This window comes from Filicampus tigris, chromosome 14 (genome assembly GCF_054856515.1).
Source record: "Filicampus tigris isolate MCC_2025a chromosome 14, RoL_Ftig_1.0, whole genome shotgun sequence".
Taxonomy (NCBI): Eukaryota; Metazoa; Chordata; class Actinopteri; order Syngnathiformes; family Syngnathidae; genus Filicampus; species Filicampus tigris.
This window is the reverse complement of record NC_141230.1, coordinates 14782758-14800311: the sequence shown is the minus strand read 5'-3', so window position 1 is coordinate 14800311 and position 17554 is coordinate 14782758. Positions and strand designations below refer to the sequence as shown.

Genomic DNA, 17554 nt, shown 5'->3' with positions numbered 1-17554 from the left:
CCAATCTTTCCACACCCACGGCAGAGCATTAACTTGAAAGAATTTATCGATAAAACCGACATTCAGGTCTTTAATTAATTAAAAGCCTTCTCACTCAGATAGTTGTGTATCACAGAGACCTCATCTTCAAAAGGCGGGATCATCAGTGTTAATGTCAATCTTGACTAAGTGTTCGGTAATGTCAGACAGCCATATCTTAGAAGTATTGCTTACGGGAAAATGCATTGATATGAAAGTTTTACTCAAACATTTATGTGGTTCTGACCTTATTTTAAAAGTGTTGGTTCATCCGGGGACGAACGGTGATCTAGTGGTTAGCACATGAGCCTCACAGGTGGGTCCGGGTTCTGTGTTTGGCTCATTGCAGACGCTAAAAGGTCCTTAGGTGTGGCTGTAAGTGTGACGTCATCTTTGTCTATATATGTCCTGAAATTCCGTGACGACCCATCTGGGGTGTTCATAGCCTTTTGTCTTCATCTGGGAATTCCAGACCACTAATAAACGGCATACAAAATCGATGAATGAATATTTTATTCCTTCGTATCTCTAGAGCACAGTAAGAGGCCAGATGGTGTAAAACTAGACTATATGGGTTTGCTTACAGTACATTTAAAAAAATATTTAAAACTGGCCTTGGATAACCGCGACGAAGATTTTAAAACTTAAAAAAAAGAAAAAAAATCCATGCCTCATCATGCGGTACATTTGTTGTGCTTCAATGTCTCCTGCTCAGCAAGTAACCATGGCAACTCACGTTACATAGGTGAGCTCAGGTGTCTCGTATTAATTGCTTCTAACTTGACCAAGCTGCTCATTATCCAAACCTTGAGCCATATTAATTATCTGTTTAGTCTGTTTGCTTTGTGGTCTGTGGAATCTCATTGATTTATCAAGCGGTCGGCCAGCTACGAGACAAGAAATGCTGATTGCTGCCATTTTATCCTCTAGGTCAAGGTGACATCAACATTAAACCAAAGACTTCAAAAGAGTGGCAACTTATTCATACCTTTTATTATTTTATTAGACACATTTTCTCGAAACACAAAATGTTTGTGTGCGTCTGTGTGTGTGTGGGTGTGTGTGTGTTTAAGTATGTGTAAAGATTAAGAATACCACAAACACCTCTCGGGTCAGGATAATGCAATGCAGTTCAACACAATGAAAACTGAATGAAAGCTCTGCATTATTATTATTATTATTATACATAACTGAGTGAACAGCCCAGACTGTACTGAAAAGAAAATATCTTATTCCAGCTTGGTGGTAGTCTTCAGTTCAGTCTTGAGAGACTTTACAAGTTCTAAAAATCTATCGGCTGACAATAATATTAAACCTCATTCACTGCCAAAAACGTTTTTATGTCCAACCATTCAATCCCAGGATCTGAAATCAGGGTCTGAAAATATCTGGCAGTGAATGAGTTAATGTTTAGATATCATCTATGCGTCCCCTAGCTTTTTACTAATAATTTACCACGCATTGTGAACTGCAGCTGGCCTGCAAATATAATGTTACGGCTATGTTGCCAAAAGCTGTAAAAAGCGTCTGCAATTTGCTTTGCTGTCTCCCGGCCCCTAATTATAGTTTCTTTGTGTGTGTGCGTGTGTGTGTGTGTGTGTGTGTGTGATCGTTGACAGCACATTATCCTCTGTGCCATTCCCATGAGCGTCATCAGATTGGTGAGTGGCCCTTCTTCATTTGCCTGTCTTTGGGCCTGACCCTGATGCTTTTTTTTCTAACCACAGGCATCGAGAAAGTGCTCGCTTAGAGGAAATGACAGGCTAATAGTGTTTAATGAGCTGTTTTGGCATCATGTTGCCCTCCTGAGCTTGTTTGTAGGGCAAGTCTGTGTGACATGGCCCATCTGCAACCCCCGCCTGCGCGTATCGTGTGTGTTTAGCTCTGTTTTTGTATTTGCGTGTGTGTGTGTGTGTCTGTGTGTGTTTGCGTGTAAGACTGATCAGAGAGACAGTCAGACTAAAAAATGGAAGGCGGTGTTTAGTAGTCAGACGGCAATGCTTTCCAGCCTGTTTTCATCCTACCTTGTTCAATAGCAGCCTTTGTCTGCGCCTCAGTCATATGAAGCATTCCTTTACACCTGTCAATATGAGAGCCTCGGTGCACACGGATATTTACCATTTCACAACAATGCCAGTAGGACACCCAAAAACATCAGCTTGCCAATGTCCTGAAACGGTACAAACGTTTAATGGTTTGTTTTAATGCTCACACTTTACCAGGTTATGTGTTGTCGTAGCATTGAAATGCCATCCAATTCCCAAGCTGGTGACCAGCAACAGGAAGAGGTTGCAGGGTGTTGTGGCTCTTTATGGTTCTTCCACATGCCACTGAGGATCTGTAAACACTTATTCAAAGAATACATGTAAAATTGCTGATATGTCAGGGGCGGAGCCAGAAGGTGGCTAATGGGTGGGCCTGGAAAAATCAGGGTGGACATTAATATTTCTCTCACTGAGCGCAATCCTCCTCTCCCAACACATCGTATATTCAAATAAAATGACGAACTGAGTAATATGAAGTTCAGATCTTCTTAGACAACTACAATTATGCCATTCTTAATATTCAATAAAATAAAAAACACAACGAAATACAAATTACAAAATAATTTTAACATGAATCTCACTGGGTGGGCAGTCTGTCCATCTGGGTGGGCCAGTGCACACCCAGGCCCGCCCATGGCTCCGCCCGTTATCCAAGTCCACCTGTCTCATATCATAACTACACTAGAAGATTGATGCTTTAACGCTTTGTAGGGCAATTGTTTTGTGAATTGTATTCATTTGATGGATCTTTTGTCTGAACTCAAATATACTACTATTGCCTTTCGCGCTAAGACTTTCCCATGGATCCTAGGTTTCAGTATAATCAGACTTGCTCTAAAACTTCATGATTTTAGTCGGTCTGAGGAACTTGACTTCATTAGATTAGGCAACTCTGGAAAAGGAGACAAGGACACAAACGTAAAAGAAAGTTACAAAGTCCAGGTCTATTTTCGTAGACGGATGCACGTGCGCTCTCCGTTAAATCCGGAGCAGCTTTATTTTCATGCCGGGGCAAGTGTACTTCACCGTGTTTGTGAATTTGGAAGAATTTGGATACATTCCATGGGATCAAGATATTTCATGATACATTTTTCATCATTTCATAATTTTTCTTTGCCCTTGTTTGAAAGAAATCATGCCTCAAAGCCCTACGTCTGTCTTTCATTTCTCAAGCTCACATAAGTTATCCAAATTGCTTCTTGCAGGATCAATGGAAACCCTTGAAAACTAAAGGTGTGCTCATTCCTGATCACTATATAAGGATTTGTATGTAATAGAAGGATACAGTGAATATAATTCACTCATTCATACAAAAAATATTTATCTTTTAAACTACTCTAGCTTCCGTTAATTACATCACTGCTGTGGCAAAATTACCGGATCAGAAGGTGTACCTTCCAGTAACAAATATTGCACATCCATCCATTCAGGACTGCAGGTAGCTGGAGCCTACCCTAGCTGACTTTGGCAAACTACACCCCAGATACAGAAAATCATTTTCTTGATCGGCACAATGCGATTCGTAAATTCATAGGGTATTGTATATTGCTTTTGTGTGGCCATCGGTTGTTCACTACTTTTCAAGACGTGTTGTGGGATCCGTACATTGATGACACAATATCGGTGATAACCTATACTCCCTGGGTGTTTGAACAGCACCTTGAAAAATGGCCAACTCACTATATAGTGCATGATATACTGTGGTGGATAAAGGAGTTATTTTCCAAACACAGCTGTGAAGCCATGCAAAGAGAGGACAAGGACACATACAAAAATGCAGTTCAGACTATATATATATATATATATATATATATATATATATATGTGTATTATATGATCTTATATTATATTTGTTGTGGATATTATGTAGTTATTCTGTTAATTTGTGTTATTCTTATCTTAATTTCGATTACCGTAATCTATTTCCACTCATTTCAAGGATGTTAAACATACATAGATATATAGTAGATACATAGATATATAGGTAGAGTTATTTCAAATGAGTTTACACTTGACAGACGTAGAACATTTTATTTGAATTTAAACCCTCCCAGGGAAACAGACAGCACGTAAAGTCATGCTCTGTCACAGAAGACAGTGACAATATAAATTGTACTCGATGTAGGTCAGTGTAATAGTAACATATCTCACATACTCTGACAAGGCGTACAACGGGGGGAAACAGAACAGAAGCAGACTTTGAAAAGATGCCAGTAGTTAGTTACATCATGTTACTGTGTTGCACGTAAATACCAGTGAGCCCATTTCCATTATATATGCCTTCATATGTTGACACTTGACGTGGTTCGCAGTGGATCACGGGTTGTTTTGCATTAAAAGGCGTTCTCTCTGGCTGAAGTGAAGCTTTGAGGCGAATAAATGCCCTTCAAAGTACTTCCAAATCCAAAGTGGTGAGTGGAATTATTTACAAGTTTTCTATCGATTGTTTGAAAACCATATCACCACTTGGGTATCATTTTGTGGCCAAGTTTCTTTCTGCAAAAAGAAAGTAAATTGTGATGATAGAGATTGCTCTCTGAATTCAAATATAATTCTTGCGTGCAGGATAGATGCAAAGCATCCATTTTGACTGACCTCTCTCAACTTATTTCACTATCTGTCTATCACTCAACAGGCACTCAACAATCCACCCATCAATCCATTTTCTATACCGCTTATCCTGTTCACGGAGTCCATCCCAGCTGACTCTGAGCAAACACTTTGGGTCGGGCCTCAAAAGTACGAAACACAACACTTTGGCTACACATTAACGTATCTTCTGATCAAATTCAGTTTGTCACGCAATTAAGATTTCTGTCTGGCATAACAAAATGCTAGAGAAAGGTATGCTCCGTACTTCAAAATCATTTCCAATGACAACGGTGAACTTGAATTTAATTAGCTATAATCGCACAATCTGTATTGTAGTTAATCGCAATAACTACTGCAGACGCACACTCGCGAAGGGAAAGACTAATGAGGTATGCATGACTTATTGTCTGCTTCGCTGCAAGCTTCATTTATAACCATCATACATTGATTTGGAAAATATTATTAAAGCAACTGAACCGTCCTTTCTCGAATTATTATAGAGCAATCTCAACATTTATATTATTAAATGTCTATATACTAATACTGGTTCCGGTTCATTCTTCAAGCCAAACAAAACCTTCTGAGCCCTTCTCATCCCTGTGCGGAAGCATGCTCCGAATGTTAAACTGATCAAGAATACAGCCTATTATTAAGACGTTCGACCTTCCTCTTTCCTTGTGTTTGAACTAGAAAAACACACAATACATCCAATATTGATTCAAGTTAAATGCGTGGGAAGGGACCTCCGAACCACTTAAACATTCAAAGCCGTTGCTTTAGTTTTGGAACTTTTACTCAACATATTGTATACAGGTGCGTCTCAATAAATTAAAACAATTGGCATTTTAATAGTTTCAGTAGTTAAACTCAAGAAGGGAATCTCTTAAATAGATTCACTACATGCTGTGAAATATTTGTTGATTTTATTATTATTAGGATTATTATTGTTACTATTACCATTTTGATGTTCATAGCTTACAGCAAGGGTGTCCGAACCTTTTGCAAAGAGGGCCGGATTTGGTGAGGTGAAAATGTGCGCGGGCCGACCATTTAGTTTCCAGTTGCTTTAATTTTTCACGCCGTTGGTTACCAGTCACCTTGTCGTAGTTTGCATGTTTCGTCTGGTAGTGACTCTTGATATTGAATGCCTTGTAAACAGCCACAGTCTCTTAGTGAGCTAGACAGACACGGTTGTTTTGCATTTCAATGACAAAAATATCCAAATGTCCACTTGTCCTGGAAGCAACGGCCCTTTCTGTCAACTTTATTTTTCTTTGCTACAGTCATTACAAAATAAATGGGCTGGAAACTGCCACACATGCAGCAAGGTGTTCACTCTGACACCTAACATGACTTTGAGAGTGTTGTGTTTGGAGAGGTGGAGCGCGTTCTGAGCGCATTTCCGAAAGCACCCTAAGGCAGCCACGGGTCTGCTGCCATCTGGTGGTGAAGGATAAAACAGCCTTTTTTAACATGTGTATTTTGGACTGTGGTCAACACTATTGATGGGCCACTCATTATTAATTTTATGCTAGGGGCTGTGGGTCGGTAGAAATTTGAGCTCGGGCCACATTTGGCCCCGGGACGGACTTTGGATATAACTGACTTACAGCCAACAAAAGCCCCAAATATCTACAAATTCCCCAAATTTGAATTATACTCAGGAAACAATATTAATGATTTTTGATGTAGGATTTGGTCTTTCGAAATAAGTTTGCCAGTTTTTTTTAATGAATCTAAAGAATGTTTCACCTTTTGAATTTTTGAAATAACTCAACTTTTCTACAATATTGTAATTTGTTGAGATGCACTTGTTCTTGCCGATAAATGTAAAGATGAAGGGCTCTATTTTCATCTCTATTGCAAGTCTGGCACTAAACCAAGTTTTGACATTTTTGTAGACTCGTGCAAGTTGGCGCAGTGTGGTACATAGAAAAAAATGCATTTTACTCTGTTGTGGGCGTGAACACAGTCGACTTGATTCATTGCCAATCGAAGTGCATCCTCTCATTCCAATTTAAATGCTGTGCATGAGAGGTGTTCTGATAGTCCTTCACATGGCCAAAGAAGAAACTCACAACAGTGTACGTTGACAAGGGAGATCACTGGCCCAATCATACATGTTATGTCCTGATGAAAATGTCAGTTTATATGCTCGAGTGCAGCTGTGCTGTCTACCAATATAAAGTCCGAAGGTTGTTTATTGACAGTGTGCACAGAGATAGTTTTAAGTAAGAAAGTGAGAGATCTAGTTGAGTGCTAGTTGAAACGTGCCATAATTACTGGTGTAAATATGTCAACAGAGTGGATACATTGACTTTTTTGATCTTGTCAACATGCCCATTGCAGCAGTGGAGCAGAGTGCCTGATAATCTGCTATTGGATTCCACTCCTATCCCATGACAGGCCCATTACATTGTGTTGTTTAGAAGAGGCTGTGGTCATGGGGTTTTGATAATTGCAGATAAGGCACAGGTCGGCTGTGTAATTCAAGAGGATGGACACTAATTCACGCCGAAAGACACGAGCTGGGATTTTATAGATGACCGTCTGAGTGGCGAGCACTATATCCGGCGCTGCTGCCATCATTATTGCTGCTATGGCGACAGCAGGGCAGACAGGGTCTCGTCCAGATATATCAGCTACTTTGAGTTATTCAGTCCGGTCCTGGACAGGCTGTAGTACCGAGCTCAACAAGGGATGGTGAAAGGGTTCCAAAATAATTATGCATTCAAACTGCTTAACTTATGAGTTTTTTTTGTTGTTTTTTTTTTGGCCTGGGATGGGGTGAGGACTAGTGGTTAGCAATTCTGCCTCATAGTTTTGAGGCTATAGTCTTCCTGTGTGGGGTTTGCATATTCTTCATGCTCTCACATTCTAAAAACAAGCATGCAAAATAGAGTTTATCCCCCCAAAATACCTAAAAAAAAATTTAAAAAAATACTTAATGTAACATAGAAAATGTAACACTACCCTCCTCCGTGAGGATGGAATGGGTCGAGCGTCTGTTAAAGTGGATATCATGTTTATGTACATGAAGATGAAAGCATGGAGGCAACGGCAGTGGTAAGCGCGAGTCAAATAGCGGCGGCCACAGCTTCAGCAGCAGGCTGTAATGTAGATAAATAGTACACACAGTGATCACACAGGGTCTCACGTGGGAAGAAGCACATGTTTAATAAAGCATACTCGGTGCAGTCACCGCTGCACGAGTGGGGTCACTCGGAGCCGAGCATAAACTGCCATTTTGCTGCCATCATAAAAAAGCAATTCAGCCTCTTGCGTGCCTGAAAATAACCACGTATCCACATCTGCCGACCTTTTTGTCAGACGAGAAGGAAGCCTATCATACAGGTCCGAAATCACAAATATTGTTGGGAAAATGTAATCATGCAAGCATCTCTCATGCATGTGATGACCAGAAGCTTGGCCAAAGAAGTGATAGAACAAATGTCCATCCCTTCTGTTTACCATATTTGGAGCACCCATAGAACTACATACTGAAAACAAACACGAGACACTTTCATGTACAATGTACTCAGATGAACTGTATCAAACAAACAAACAAACATGATGTTCATTCATTCTATTAACCCTAGAACACTAATGTTAAAATTAATAACACCATCACTAACGTCGGGTACATTTAACCCAATATAATTTCCCGGATAAAATGCAGTTTTCATCAATTTATGTAAAAGTACAACACGGTATACCAAATTGGAAGTTGTCTTCTTTAAGTCCCCAATATAAAATAAATCCACCCGACGTTAGTGTTCTGGGTTAACTTTACAATTTTGGCTAAGCATAATGTTGTTTTTGGATTGTGTCTCATTAAATTGACAGGAGTACCTACAGCATATACAGCGGAACCGCAAAGGTAGAACACGGCTTAGAGGACACATAGAAGAAAGGGTCCATGATCAATCTAAGCAAGACATCTTATTTATTACTGACAAATGCATTACTTCTTCTTTCCATTAATCATAAGCTATTCATGTCTTGCAATAGTATCGGATCCTCCATTTTGTTAGCTACAATTGCCCTAATATATCATTGTAACTCCTGATATTGCATTAGTCAGGTTTGTATAAATGGCCGTTTAGCCTTAAATCAGGCAAGAATTTTTCATTCCAACATGCAAAGTTGAACACAACAAATGAGACCAAAACAAATAAAATGGGCAATAAATCAACTGCAGCAAATCTGCACGAGGGGAACATTTTGAAGCCAGTTCACAATATGGTAGCAACATATTTTTGGTGATTACAAAGAACTCGGGTGGGGAACATAGTAAAGAATATGGCATATTACATCTACTGTATTTATTAGCGATACTAAATATTTGGTGGATAGTGGATTTTATAGCAGTGATATGCAAATTGATTTCACTTTCATCACTTATCCATTGTTGTTATGTGTCGCTAATTGAGCCTAATATAGATGTTATTTCTGCATTTTATGTGCCAGTAAGCTTTTTGTGTAAAGAGTAATACTTGTTCACATCGTGATCTTTGTGTAAACTTAATATTCACTGTTAAAAGCAGATAGTATCGTAAATAGGTAACATTACCGGTAATTATAAATATACATACAGTAATTACTGAGAAAATTAATTAATTGAACATAAAAGTGCTTAATCAGATTGTTATGGAAATATTACAAGATGTAATCAAAATGAAAACAAAAGAGCTGTGTGAGTACTTTTGGAGAGAAGTGTAGATACTGCTTTTTATTGCAGGAACACCTAATTATTCCGTATACACTGCTATTAAAAGGTTTGAGGTCACCGAGACAATTTCGTGTTCTCCTTGAAACCAGACCACGTACAATACGTATACACACTGTTCAAAAGTTTGAGTCATTCAGAAATGACCAGGTTTATTTATTTGTTTATTTTGAGAGAAAATTCCCTTTTAAAAATCCCCATTAACAATGTCAAGATGTACATTATTTTAATTGTCTTCTTTGAAAAAGTTTTTCTTTCAAAATAAGCGCTTTTCTCAATGACCTCAAACTTATGAACTGTAGTGTACTGCATACAGTGGTGCCTTGGTATACAAGTAACCCGACTTTTGAGAGCTACCTATTTTTTTGCTTTAACTTGAGAGTAATATTTTGATGGATTGTGAGTTAATCTGTAACCACCCCAATTCAGAGAGCCCTCATACGTATATTAACATATCCCTCAAAATAAAATGCATTCAAATATTTCTATTCCACAGAGTACAAATAAGTAGGAAAAACCCATTAAAATGAGTCACGTTCTTTCTAACTAGCGTCATACACTGCACTCATCATGAACGGTTGCACTTGTTCCATCAGCCCACATCATTTCCTGCTGTTCTCTCCTTCCTCGAGTTTCCTGTTTGTTTCACTTTATCCCAACTCTACACGTGCCCGTTTGCCTAAATATATTTTCCGGTTCTTTCCTATTGCTTGTCAGCCCACACAACCAATGTACTTATCTGCTAATCAGCACAGGCACTGGCATTTAAACTTATGCTAGATCAGTTATTAAGACCGTACTATTGCTACTTTCATGCTGTCGCTATCTGATGTACACTTCTGTTTTATTGTTTGTTTCGCTTTCCATGAGCAGTTTCAAATGGTATGCCCTACTCGGGTGGAAAAAGACAATATACTGTCAACCAATCAAAAGAAAGCTAGCCTAGCCAGGAGCCTGATGAAAATGAGCCATGTGTGTATTATTTTGATCGTGTCTCACAATACATCACAGGCATGTTTCAACCATGTATTCATTCACTTTAGTTGTTCTGAACAAACTGTTACAACACACGTAGATGGACATGATTAGCTTTGGTATCTTTTACAACTTGTAAAATGTAGCTAGCTTAACTTCCTTGTATCTCTGATGAGGATAAGCAGTAGAAAATGGATGAATGCATAGAGATTTTTTTTTTTTTAAATAACTGTGATCCTTGGAAAGCCTGATTGACAAACATTAAAGGTTTTTCTCTTCTTTGATCAGAGTGATTAAAAAAAGTAATTGAAGCGATATGAGCAATATTTTCAAGTCAGTTGGCGGAGGAGGAAGCCGGTGAGATTGACGGCAGCTCTGTTTGTTTGTAAGTCAGAAAAGAAAGCAACTTTAGCAAGTCGGGGAGTGGGTTGTTCAAAGCGCGCTACTCCTGTGCCGTATAGCAGTTTGCTTGTCAGCGTGGCAGCGGGGCTCAAAGGTGGACACACGCTGAGATCTAAAGCTCACATATGAACACTGTCACAGCTAGGGAAGTCACAATTTCCTTTTCTGGTATTTTCAACTCAATTGAATGCATAGTGTGATGCTATGTTTAAAAGTACTGCGCATTGTGAGTGACAACTTGCAAAGTGACAACTTTTGCATGCCCCCGTGTTGAGCAAGATTGTCTGAAGATCAGAAGGGGTACACACATAACCAGTTTTACCATCTTAACCCGACATCATGCATCCATATTCAATGCTGCTTATCTTCACCAGGGTTTGAACGATATTTAGTTTTTGGGAAATTCCCACGTTCCAAAAACATCAGCATGCGTGTTCTTACTGCTTTTATAATAGTTATATTGATCAGGTTTAACATTTATGACCGTCCGCCCAAAACAATATTAGCAGAACCACAAAATGTGCTCAACCCTGGCAGAAAATGTATAGCAATAAAAACTCAAAAGATTTGGATTCTCTGGGATTTTCTTTGTTCTTTGTTTTGCTTGACTCTCCGACTTGTTCAAGTTGGGAGCAACCTTGATGCAACTGTAGAACTTCTATTGACTGATTAACAAGAGACCTCTAATAGCTGCATGTCCTAGTCCTTCTTGTGTGAGCACAGGGAAAGAGGGAGAGTAATTTGCCACTGATTAATGTGATGAAAGCAGAAGTGAGAGGAGTGGGATTTCCTCTGTGGAGTGTTCGACCTGTGTGTTGTCAGTAAATGTGCCAACACTGATACAAACAGAACACGGTCGCTGTCACACAAGCCCTTTCTCTATCTCGACCGCAACCTTGACGTAGTGCAAGGAAGAAGACATCTCAGGGTCCCTGCCAAGCGTGGCTGCAGCCGAAGATCCTCGAATCCTGCAACTTTCGCCAAGGAGAGTGCTTCAACATATATTTAACCTGAAACTCCAGAGGACCTGTGTTTTGTGGCACTTAACCTTTCCAAGCCAGTTTGTTGTAAAAAAAATCATGAGTCACTTGCCTTTTTTTAGCCTCATCGGTGATGTGCCTTTTGGCTAGCACCAAATATCATTGCATCTCAAAGATGGTGTTGAAATGTTCCCCAAATGAGAGGTGTTGTCACGGAAATAACTTCAGAAAATTGCCAAGCAGACAGGAAGGAAGTCGAAGCTGGAAGGACATTTGAATTGAAGCCACTGGTTAATTGAGCCATGGCAGTCAGATCTGAAAATGAACATACTGCCCTGCCAGATCCGATTTGTAATGCATGTTTACAGGTATGTTAAAATACCTAATATAGGTGAGACCTTTGTTTTGTTAATTTTGGCATGCATTGTCCTAAGGAGTCTTGCTACTGTACTTCCTCTAACAAACGACGTCATAAACTGAATCCACTGTGGATTTGGAAAGCATGTCATCGCAGCCTGTTGGGTCCGTAGGTACCTGCCAATCCATGGTTTGCGGTTAAAATCCTTCCCTCAGCTTGGATTAAAACTCGATTCATGATATGCTGTTTAGCATCCTCAAGTCTGACCAATGATTTTCTTTGAGTGACTCCTATTTTGGACCCTCCATTTTATATGCCTATCGTCCCCATTTGGGTCACAGGTAATGAGACCCATGTTAGCTGATTTTGGACAGAGGAGGTAGAGTACACCCTGGACTTGTTGCCAATTGCAGGGCACCTATAGACGAACAGTCATTCACGCTAACATTTAAACCAATAGAGAGTTTTAGAGTCTTTGGTTAAAATGATCTTTAACCTAACCATGGTTTTGAAATGTGGGAGAAAGCTAGAGTATTCAGACAAATCATCCGCAAAGAGTTGGAAAAACATGCAAGCGCTACTCATCTTTAGAGTTGAACCAAGAACCTCTGGGCCATGAGCTGTGCTAACTGCTACCACCATGCTGATTGAAGTATGTATTTTCACTGTAAGACCAGCAGATTCACAAATGGATCAGCAATTGGAGCCAAACATCAACTGTATACGCATCCCCCCACTAGACTGAACATGAAACATGAATACAGTATTATGACAAGCTTATACGACATGTCTGTCTCGGAGCTGATGATGGAGCCTAATCATGGCTATCATGTTTGATGACACTGGTCCCCGCTATGCTCCAAGCATTTATCTACCCGTTTGACTCATGTTTATACAAGTCAAATAGGCGCGAGTGAAGTACAACAGAGACCGTGCCTGTCACCACACATCTCCCATGGTCACAGCCTTGTTTACAGTCATCTCCCACCGCCCTTGATTGATAGCAGCCATCTCATTAACGCCACAGCCGTCCAAAGACTCCTAACATGGTCGTCCGCCATGCCCTCCCTCACATACGGCGTTTGCACGGCAATTCAAAGTCCTGAGAAAGCCAACTGCACTGAAGCCGAAGCAACTAAGACCTTTCCCTTGTATCGGTATTGCAGTCCTGATGTTGTTTATTGGGCACAGGAGAGAAAGTGTAAAGAGGGAAGTAGAAATGGGGATGTGGGGGGGCCAAAAAGGTAATAAGGACGGGTGTTGGTATGATGTGAGTGATTTATTAGTGTAGCTGGACACTTAATAATTACTTAACACACACACACACATAGATCACCTTTACAGTATTTCTGTCAGGCGACGGTGCAAGAATGGAAATGATACGTGATTGATACCAGGAAGCGAGGCACGGCCCAAGGGGAACACAGGGCAAGGTCTTACTTATAAAAACATCAATCAGGGAGCGTGCACTGTGAAACACCAGAGCCCACGTTCTCCCCCACTCTGTGCACCGAGCATAAGACTTGCCTCAGAGGGAAGTAGGGTTTCTCCTCTCGCTTAATTGAAGACACTGTGCATGGCTGCCACCTCTGGAAGAAATATGACTGCGCTGGGGAAACATGAACACAAACTTGAATGCTTACCAGAGCTGCAAACAAGAAAACAGAACATTTGTGTTAGGACATTTTTAACCTGAAGTATCAATGCGCAACCGTGCTAATTGGAATTTTGTGCCATAGGTTCTTGTTCTTTTCTTAGTGGTACAAATGCAACAAGTTTTATAGTAAGAGGTGGCAGCTCATTAAGGCCAGCACATATGGAATTGGATTAGAATCAATAAACCATGTATAGCGACTTCACCATCAAAAAAAAAAAAAAAAAAAAATCTTATTTTGATTACACATCCAGTTTCAATTTAAAACTGTCAGTTTAAAGCTGATAGTAGATAGTAAAACAAATCAATGACAGATTCTGAGGTGGCAATCATTTACTGTCCACTCTGGGACCGCAAACCGCCTCCCAAAGAAAATAATCAGCATGTTTATAGTGCATGTCCAAGTTAGTGAGAGGTGTGGCTTAGTGAAGTGAGACTACAAATTAAAATCTTGGCAAAAATTGGCAGGTTCAATACTTCAAGTTCTTCCTTTCACAGATGCAATGAAAACTTTCTACCATCTCAGACGCCTTTTGGCGCAATAAGCATAAATATGCAAATTACTGTATGTTTTAGGTCAGGGGTGTCAACTCATTTTTGTCACGGGCCACATCATAGTTATGGTGTCCCACAGATAGCTGTTATGACTATGGACCCATATAAATGTATGGTCACCTCATCACATATACACAACAAATTTATCAGAAGCAAGTAAATAATTTGTTCAGCTCTTTTTCAATTTATTTTAAAGGAGGGATTGGTAACAAATTTTTGCAATATCTGATATGTAGTGTTAAAAGGAAGACAATTTTAAAGACACATGTCAAGTCAACACACATGATTTGTCTTCAGAGGCCACATAAAATGTTGTCGCAGGCCGGATCTGGCCCCCGGACCTTGCGTTTGACACCTGCTTTCAAGAAAGTAAGTTTTTATCACTGCCGGTAGGACAATTACTGCCTAGCAACAGAAAGTGCCAGATGACATGAATGATTGCCATGCTATTATTAATAGCTATTATTAATAGCATGGCAATCATTCTGCGTTGCATGTGAAGCTCCTGGCTGTTTACATAAGGTGAAGCAAGTTTTAGAGTGAACTTTAACAAGGGAAATTTGAGTCTAAAGGAGTTCATTTCACAGAAACAAAAATCCATATGAAATAACAGAATAAAGTGAAATATTTAATTGTGTGTATATATATAGATGTTGAAATGAGCAGATATTTAAATAAATTAATATTGAAAGAACTGAACTGGCCGTGTTCGAGTCCAGTATGACGGGACGTTAGGAGACCATCTCCTTCATCCGTTCCCACACGCTGAACTTGAAGTTGCCCACATTGGCTTCAACCAGCAGAGCTCCTGGCGGGAGCCCCTCGGGTTTGTCGGGCAACTTCTGGATTCTGGTCATCGTAGTCTGGAATTTCTTCATGAAGGAAACTGGGTCAGACGCCAGCAGCTTCTCTGTGCTACTGATCACGTCTGAGAGAGCGGCCATGTCTCTGCTGAGACCCTCAATCTTCTTCTTCATCCTCCGAGTCTTCTTCTGCTTTTCCTCCCTCACAGTAGACAACCTGGCCTCCTCCTCAACCAGCAGGAAGGAACGAAGCTCTTCGAAATCCTTCTTAATCTTGCTTTCCACCTGCTCCATCTGGACCTTGATGTAGGTCGCTTGTCCATTGCGGTTGTCGCTTATCTCACTGTAATCTTGCAGTCTTTTCTTTGCACCCTGCAAGCCTTCCTGGAGTTTCTCTTTGTGATCACGTGCAGCTTCTTCGAGGGGACGGAACATGTGGCCAGCGTGGATTTGTGCATCCCTGCAGATGATACCCACACAAGCTCCTGATGATCCAAACAGAAGAGTTTCAGTTTCTCCATGTGCAAGCTGCAGATGTCCTCCGACTCCAAGAAGGCTTGTGAAAAGGCTTCCGAAGTCCGAAGGTGCATCTATCGATCTATACTCCGTCCTACAAAGTGGACATGTTCGATCTCCTTTCTGCTTCCACCAATGCTCCGCACACAAACGGCAAAAGCAGTGACTGCATAATATATAAACAAATGAAGCCAATAATTTAACACAAAACACAATTGACACCTGGAGAAGAGCCGAAAATTTCAGGTCTGATCAACACCTTAGCAATTAGTCGCATTACATCATCACCTTAAGACAATTAAATGCCACCCTCAACTAGATGAATTACTTTTCTCCTTTAAAAAAAAGGTAGTGATGGTAATCACCTCAGTTCATCAACAGTATTGATCAAAGTTAACTGCTGATTGTAATCCTCAATCCATGTCTTTCAGGCTTTTCATATCAATCAGCATTTCTCAGCATTCACATACAAATTCCTCTTTTTACTCTTCAGCTGCCATACAGTACAGATTTCCTCAATATCGTCTTTTGCCTTTTTGTTTCTCAATGCAACTGATTATCATGCTCTATTCTGCTTATTATGCCGATGCCCCCCTGAGCGGTCATTTGTCAAAGCTTTTTTAATTGGGTTATTTTTCATGGGACAAACGCTGCCCGGCAAAGTGCATTTCATTTCAAATGTTGATAAGCAACTGGTTGCGCCTGTGCCTGTCATGCCCACAACATTATATTATATGAGGGATGCTGCTCAGCATTTTTATAGTCCAGTGCAGATGAACATATTTCTTCATATTGAAGAACAAACTTGCCTCCCCTACAACATTCTGGCAAACGTGTATCCGAAAAATGTTAAATAATAATGAGAAAACTTTGTTTTCTGAGTGGTGCCGCTATTTTTTTGTTTTGTTATGTCTTTTATTGTCCTGGCTTTTGGAGACTCTACTCAAGGAAATATGAAAGCACTTCAGTCTCCCTTGCCTCCTTCTGTATTTGCATCCAATTATCGTGCAGGTGCAGCGGCCAGGGAAGGGTGTGGAGCTATGCTAATGATCAACCTTGTTTTAATTAACTAAAAGTTAAAATGGCGTGAAATTGAAAATGATCATTGCCAACGTAAACACGGCTAATTAGGATATAAGAGGTCTGTGAGCGAATTATTTGATTACAATTGTTTATTTGGAACTGTGCACTTCCTGGTCTGGGTGATAAATGAGTCTCCATACCACAAACACACCCTATCTTCAGTCCCCCCCAAACACACACACATTTATCTCAAACCACTTTCCTATTTGCATGTCATTTCACACCTTGTAGTTACATTCAAAGTTTATATTCCGACTAGTCTAGGGCATAGTCGGTTGGAATAGGCTCCCCCTGTTACAACCCTGAAAAGCTTCATAGAAGCTGTATGGAAGGTTTAGATTCGGAGACAGATGTTTCCGTGATACTCTTATCTCATTAAACTGTAAAACATATTGATAACGATAGCTTGAAACTACTGATGGTAAACTGGCTTGGAAAGGAGAATAGTGTCTTGTGGCCGCCAGGACTTATCGGACTTATCACTCAACGTGGAGGTTCACTCCTTTGACTTACCCGAAGTTGGTAATGATTTCTTTTGTGGTAAACAAATGTTTATAGCAGTGCTGTACTCCAACGGAAAAATTATGAAAAAAATGATAAACTCTTGAATTTTCTCAAAAAACGACAGTGTTTTATAATGCGGTGCCTTATGTATTAATTCTGTCTGTGCTTACTGACCTTGAACCGATTTTACGTGTCAAAATTTTTTTTTTTTTTTCCTAAAGCATTTTGGATGCCACTGTGAGTTCAACTGCGTCGCTTACTGTGTGGCGGCCTAAGAGAATGTCAAGTTTTGAAACATTGAACAGTTGGACATTCAAAAGTTGATGTTCTTCCTGAAATT

General features: G+C 40.0%; 1 protein-coding gene and 1 pseudogene across 2 annotated transcripts in view; one reads left to right on the top strand and one right to left on the bottom strand.

Moving 5' to 3' along the window:
• asic4a (acid-sensing (proton-gated) ion channel family member 4a) overlaps window positions 1-17554 on the top strand; it is a 159375-nt gene that overhangs the window by 9564 nt on the left and 132257 nt on the right. The window lies entirely within an intron of this gene.
• LOC147136490 (E3 ubiquitin-protein ligase TRIM35-like) lies at window positions 11624-15912 on the bottom strand (annotated as a pseudogene).